General features: G+C 50.1%; 1 non-coding gene across 1 annotated transcript; it reads left to right on the top strand.

Annotated features, from left to right (window-relative positions):
• On the top strand, positions 1-72 carry TRNAG-UCC. The gene has a single exon. It is a non-coding gene; the product is annotated as a tRNA-Gly (tRNA).
• The last annotated feature ends 7338 nt before the right edge of the window (positions 73-7410 follow it).

Below are 7410 nucleotides of genomic sequence, written 5' to 3'. Positions count from 1 at the left end.
GCATTGGTGGTATAGTGGTGAGCATAGCTACCTTCCAAGCAGTTGACTTGGGTTCGATTCCCAGCCAATGCAATGATATGATGATTCCTCCACTGGGAATTGGTTTAATTTCAGTCATGTTGTATCAGTTTATCAATTGAATGAGAGAATCAGTGTCCCAAATCCCAACAGGTCATTAAACACCCAGTGGAGGAAGAAAGGGGTGGGACTATATAATGAGCAGTTGGAGTCATCCTGGTATTACAATGCTTGGTTTATTTTTTTAATTTCCTTTACTTCCCTCTCCCTTTTAGACTCAGAGCCTTTAAGGTCAGAAGGGACCAGTGTGATCATCTAGTCCGACCTGCTGCACCTTGCAGGCCAAAAGACCCCACCCACCCACTCCTGGAATAGACCCGGGAGGGGAGGCAGCTCTGTGCACTGCCCCTACCCCAGGCAGCACATGGAGGCCCTCTGCTCCCCTCCCCCCACAAGGGGTGTGCAGAGATGTGCCAGCAGCACTAAGGTGGCTCCATGCCCACTCTACATCCGTCCCTCCGTGCCGCTCCCAGAAGTGGCTGGCATGTCCCAGCATCCCCTGGGGTGGGGGGGAGTGTCTCCACGTGCTGCCCCTGCCCCGAGCACCAACTCCGCAGCTCCCATTGGCCAGGAACTGTAGCCAATGGGAGCTCTGGAGGCAGCGCCTGCAGACAGCAGCACATGGAGATCCCCTGGCCCCACCCACCTAGGAGCTGCTGCCAGAGGGTTGTGTGTACTGGTCACTTTGGGAGCTGCACCACCCCTCCTGCACCCCACCCCCAGCGCAGAGCCCACACCCAAATTTCCTCCCAGTGCTTTGCTTGTCTTTCTTTTACGAGAACCATCCTTCTTCTCCTGGGCTGCAAGTAGCCACCCCTGGGAAGCCAAGAGGCAGGCACAGGATTCTGCAAGGCAGTGTCCCCGAGCACCGCGATGGACGGTGTGATGAAGGTAAGTCTTCCTGAGGCACAATGAACTGCAATGCAGCGAACCACTGGCCAGGTGGTCGGGGCGAAGGGTAGTCACTGGAGGTACAAGCTGTGAGTGACTCCTGAGCACAGGGCCCCTTCCCCTTTTAAGGACCTGCTCCTCATGGCCTGCGACTGGAGATGACTTGGCTGCATCTGGTGGGTCACACTCCACCTCAGCCAGTGTCCATGTAGTGTCCATGCTCTGGGTGTGCGATCGCTGCCTAATTAGAGTCCCAGACACCTTGTCTATCTAGGAGCTCTTCTGATCTTCCAGCCGTTCAACGAGCCCATTCATCCCACAAGCATTGCAGGAGGGAGCGGGAGGGAGAGGGGGAAAGCCACTTCACAGGCATTCAGAGAGGGAGAGGAGACAAAAATGGGAATGGGGGAAGTATAACAGACCTATTGAGCATAGAAATCACTGCTGCTCCTACAACAGCAGGGACAGGCCACTTGGAGTTGGGAAAAATTAAGCCATCATGTTTCTGTTTGGTTTTGAACCAGAGACCTTTCGCATGTTAGGCAAACATGATAACCACTACACTACAGAAACTCTGTTACAGAGCTTTCTCCCTCCCTTCATAAGAATAGAAGAATGGCCAGACTGGGTCAGACCAAAGGTCCATCCAACCCCATATCCTATCTGTCAACAGTGGCCAATGCCAGGTGCCCCAGAGGGAGTGAACCTAACAGATAATGATCAAGTGATCTCTCTCCTGCCATCCATCTCCTCCCTCTGACAAACAGAGGCTAGAGACACCATTCCTTACCCAGGCTGCCTAATAGCCATTTATGGACTTAACCTCCATTAATTTATCTGCAAAAATAATGAGTACTTATGGCACCTTAGAGACTAACAAACTTATTTGAGCATAAGCTTTCGTGGCCTAAAATCCACTTAATCAGATGCATACAGTGGAAAATACAGCAGGAAGATATATATATACACAGAGAACATGAAAAAATGGGTGTTGCCATCCACACTATAATGAGAGTGAGCAGTTAAGGTGAGCTATTATCAGCAGGAGAAAAACTTGTAGTGATAATCAGGATGGCCCATTTCCAACAGTTGACAAGAAGGTGTGAGTAACAGTAGGGGGACAAATAAACATGGGGAAATAGTTTGACTTTGTGTAATGACCCACCCACTCCCAGTCTTTATTCAAGCCTAATTTAATGGTGTCCAGTTTGCAAATTAATTCCAATTCAGCATCTCTTGTGGGAGTCTGTTGTTGAAGGTTTTTTGTTATAATATTGCGACTTTTAGGTCTGTAATCGAGTGACCAGGAGATTGAAGTGTTCTCTGGCTGTGTTTGAATGTTATAATTCTTGATGTCTGATTTGTGTCCATTTATTCTTTTATGTAGAGACTCTCTGGTTTGGCCAATGTACATGGCAGAGAGGCATTGCTGGCACATGATGGCACATATCACATTGGTAGATGTGCAGGTGAATGAGCCCCTGATGGCATTGCTGATGTGATTAGGTCCTATGATGGTGTCCCCTGAATAGATATGTGGACAGAGTTGGCAACGGGTTTTGTTGCAAGGATAGGTTCCTGGGTTAGTGTTTTTGTTGTGTGGTTGCTGGTAAGTATTTGCTTCAGGTTGGGTGGCTGTCAGTAAGCAAGGACTGGCCTGTCTCCCAAGATCTGTGAGAGTGAGGGATTGTCCTTCAGGATGGGTTGTAGATCCTTGATGATGCACTGGAGAGGTTTTAGTTGGGGGCTGAAGGTGACGGCTAGTGGGGTTCTGTTCCTTTCTTTGTTGGGCCTGTCCTGTAGTAGGTGACTTCTGGTACTCTTCTGGCTCTGTCAATCTGCTTCTTCACTTCAGCAGGGGGTACTGTAGTTGTAAGAACGCTTGATAGAGATCTTGTAGGTGTTTGTCTCTGTCTGAGGGTTGGAGCAAATGCGGTTGTATCTTAGAGCTTGGCTGTAGACAATGGATTGTGTGATGTGGTCTGGGTGAAAGCTGGAGACATGTAGGTAAGTATAGCGTTCAGTATGTTTCCGGTATAGGGTGGTGTTTATGTGACCATCGATTAGCACAGTAGTGTCCAGGAAGTGGATCTCTTGTGTGGATTGGTCCAGGCAGAGGTTGTAGGTGGGATGGAAATTGTTGAAATCATGGTGGAATTCCTCAAGGGTTTTCTTTTCCATGGGACCAGATGATGAAGATGTCATCAGTGTAGCACAAGTAGAGTAGGGGCATTAGGGGACGAGAGCTGAGGAAATGTTCTAAGTCAGCCATAAAAACGTTGGCATACTGTGGGGCCATGTGAGTACCCATAGCAGTGCTGCTGACTTGAAGGTAAACATTGTCCCCAAATGTGAAATAGTTATGGGTGAGGACAAAGTCACAAAGTTCAGCTGTGACATTATCGGGGATACTGTTCCTGACGGCTTGTAGTCCATCTTTGTGTGGAATGATGATGGAGCGTCTACATAGCCAGACAATCCTGCTGTCAGGGTGCCAATGCCTGAGATGATGAGGCATCCAGGATTTCCAGGTTTATGGATCTTGGGTAGCAGATAGAATAACCCTGGTTGGGGTTCTAGGCTGTCTTATTGCCAAGAGACGGAGAAACTCGGCCAGCTGCAGGGGGTGCATAACACCGCCATAGTGTGGGGGTGACAGCGCCTCCAAGATCCTGACACCCCTATTGGTTCCACTGCTGGTTGTTTTCCTTTTCCGGTGGGACTTTGGGCAAGTTGCTCCCCCCTCTAGGGCTCCGTCCCCAGCAGGCAAATGGGGATTTCGTACCTTCCCGCTATTGGAAAGTGCTGGGAGAATCCCCCAGCCAAAGCTGTTCTGACAGCGCTAAGCAGCATCTGACCATTCAAGGTCAGAGCGCACTGCCCAGGAGGAGGAGTGTTTGGCTCTGGGGTTTCACTTCAGCCCAGTCTAGAGAGAGGGGCCTAGCCATGGGGTTTGGCTCAAGAAGACCAAGTCTCCAATTTGTTAAGGGCGTTTTGAATTCCAGTCCTGAGCTCCAAAGTGCTTGGTGTCATTTGCACATTTTAGAAGCATGCTCTCCACTCCATTTTCCAAATCATTCATGAAACTATTGAATAGTACCCGACCCCGGACTGATCCCTGCAGGACCCACTCAGGTGCCCCTCTCCCTTGGACAGCCAAACCTGGAGAAGGGCCCTTGGAGTCTGGGCTTTCAACTAGCTCTGCACCCACATGACACTTATTGCATCTAGACCGCATTTCCCTCATTTGCTTGTGAGAATGTCCTGCGGGACTGTGTCAAAAGCCTTAGTGACCCTAAGATAGATCCCATCTACTGTTTACCCACCTCCACTAGGCCCGGAACCCTGCCAAAGAAGGAAAGAGGATTGGTTTGGGATGATTTGTTCTTGACAAATCCATGCTCCCTCGTCCTAAGAACCAAATTATCCTGTAGGTGCTGCTGACAAACTGTTTAAGAATGTATTGCAGTATCTCTCCAGCTATGGAAGTGAGGCTAGCTAGTCTGTAAGTCCCAGGGGTCTCTTTGTTCCCCTTTGAAAGATAGGTCCTGTCTTGTTCATGGATGGGAAGATGTTCTTTTCAGGATCTCAGATGAGAACTGGGGCACAACACCTGGTTTGTTAAGGCCACAAAAATGGAGGCAGGAACCTCTTCTCTCCTGCTGGCAAAGAACCCCAGGTACCTAAAAGACAGGGACTCACACCCCTGAATGGGCTTTAGAAAAGGCAGTGGTTAAAAAGTTTGGCCCCGACCATTTCTTGTTTCCGCAGACTAGACATTTTAGCAAACTTTAGATTTCCTTGGTGTTAAACACCGTGAAACTCCCCTTTCTCCTTCACAGAGGGTTTTATCGCCCCTTATCTCACTCAGGCTCAGGACTGCCCAGAGTTTGAGAACTCTCCTGTTCCCATTGGGCAGATGGGGAGGAGCCTGAGGTATAGAGAAGGGAAGTGACCTGTCACCAGATGGATCAGACTGAACAGGTTTCAAACCTCCAGGAGGCTCTTACCTTCTAAACAGGGACGGCTGTTTTCTAGTAAAATCACTAAAAGGGAAGGAGAAAACTCGAAAGAGGTTCCTCCTGGCGCTCACGTCCGTGAACCCAAATACTCTCTCAGTCCTCAAAGAGAGACCTGGAGAAGGAGACTTGCTGCAGCAAAGCCACAGGGTCTCTGAGGTTTCCCTGGCCCTCGTCCCGGTCCTGCCTGGCTGATGTCAGCATCTCTCTGTGAGGTCACCACCTTCCCACCACCTTTGACCAATAGTCTGAGGTCCTGCAAAAGGCCTTTGTGATGTCACTGCCACACCCCTCCCTTGCTGTGCCAATGTCCTGCCCTGGCCAGGCACTTTGCAGGTTTGAGCTACTCCTGTGGATCACCCCACTCAAGGAGCGTTCGTTCTAGGCAGCAAGCCGGCTAGACAGGGAAACATCAGATGCTGCTCCCAATGCTACACTCAGTTTTTCAGAAATGAGTCGACTTTATGGCCAGAAGAGACCATTAGAGCATCTAATCTGACCCCCTGCATATCACAGGCCTCCTGTATGACACAAGAGCTATTTTGGGGCAAACACATTGCAGAAAGGCATCTAGTCTTCATGAAATGACATCAGGAGATGGAGAATCCACCACTTTCCTTGGTAGCTTGTTCCTGTGGTGAATCATCCTCGCTGTTGAATATTTGTGCCTTAGTTGTAATATGAATTTGTCTCTTTTCACCTTCCAGCCATTGGGTCTTGTTATTCCTTTCTCTGCTATTTTAAAGAGTCCTTTAATACCCAGTATTTTCTCTCCATTAAGGCACTTCAAGACTTCAATGAAGTCACCTTTCAATCTTCTTTTGATAAGCTAAGCAGGTTGAGCTCTTTCAATAGCTCACTAGAAGGCATTTTTCTCCAGCCCTCAGAACATTTGGTGGCTCTTTGCTGCCCCAGCTCCAATTTCACAACATCTTTTTCAAACAAGGACACCAAAACTGAAGGCAGTATTCCAGTATCAGTCTCACTGATGCCGTGTCAGGGGCAGGGGTGCGGGGCTGGCTGGAGGCAGGGCAGGGGATGCAGCAGGGGTTGGCTGGAGCCGGGCGTGCGGGGCTGGCTGGAGACAGAGGCTGGCTGCAGGGAGGGCAGGGGTGGAGGGTTGCTGAAAATGTACTGAGAGGTATTTTAAGGTGAAGATACCACCATGGGTACCAGGTGACTGGCACATCCTGGGTTAAAGAAAGGAAGGGACCTGGAGTTAATAGTCTGAAGTATTTGTGTTACCAACCCTGTCACTGTCTGACCCCCCTTCAGTGCGGAGCAGGTGTGTACGTTGCTGTGTGGAACGCACAGACTCCTGCAGAGCAGGGGCAGCTGTTTCCATGGCAGAGAGCCTGGCACTTAGGAGACTTTCTTGACTTGTATCAGAGGGGTAGCCGTGTTAGTCTGGTTCTGTAGCAGCAAAGAATCTGTGGCACCTTATAGATTAACAGACGTTTTAGCATGAGTTGTGGTGAATACCCACTTCTTCAGATGCAAGTGGTGCATCTGAAGAAGTGGGTATTCACCCACGAAAGCTCATGCTGCAAAACGTCTGTTAGTCTATAAGGTGCCACAGGATTCTTTGCTGCTTTTCTTGACTTGCTGTTTTGAAGCAATTCAGTAAAATAACGGTGGAGCTACAATGTCCGGTCCAAAATTTCAGCCCCCCTGGTGCAAAAATGCTATTTTAGGATCTAAACAGGAGGCTTCCAGCGCTAGGACACCTGACCAGAGAGCTCAGTGGGGGCGTAACAGCTGCTGACTCTGAGGTTCCTGGGCTAAATCCTCTTGCAGGTGGAGGCGTTTCGATTTATTTGATCGATAATGAGGAAGGTGAAGATTTAATCCCAGGTATTTTTAGTAAATGTCATGGACAGATCACGGGCAAAACCCAAAAGCTCATTGCCCATGACCCGGCCATGACTTATACCATAAATACCCCTCATTGAATCGTGGGGAGGGAGGCCCAGGGGGTCCGTGGCACCAGCTGTGGGCGCAGGGAGTCCAGGGGGCCCGTGGCACCATGTACTGGGGGAGAAGCCCCGGGGACCCACTGCCACTTCAGAGGCTGCCAGGTGAGGGGAGCCCCAGAGGCCAGCCCTGCTCCGGCCACCTCGGGACAGGTGCCAGGAGCCACTGAGCTGTGGCTGCTCCTGCCACCCTTGGAAGCACTGCTCAGGCTGTCCCCAGGCCAGCTGCTGGGGCAGCGATGGAGTCAGCCACAGTGGCCACTGCAGAAGCCACAGAATCTATGACTTGTGCAGCCTCCGTGACACAGAGGGATCCCTAATAAAGAGACAAACCCCTCCCTGCTGTGACTGCAGTTCCTGGAAGGAAAGAGAAGAACAGAAAGTGAAGAGAGAAGGAAAGAGAGAGATTCCCTGTCACCTCTCTCCCCTGCTCTCTCCCCCTTGTATTC

Source organism: Mauremys reevesii, linkage group 14 (genome assembly GCF_016161935.1).
Source record: "Mauremys reevesii isolate NIE-2019 linkage group 14, ASM1616193v1, whole genome shotgun sequence".
In the NCBI taxonomy this organism is placed as follows: Eukaryota; Metazoa; Chordata; order Testudines; family Geoemydidae; genus Mauremys; species Mauremys reevesii.
This window is presented reverse-complemented; position numbering and strand designations above follow the sequence as displayed.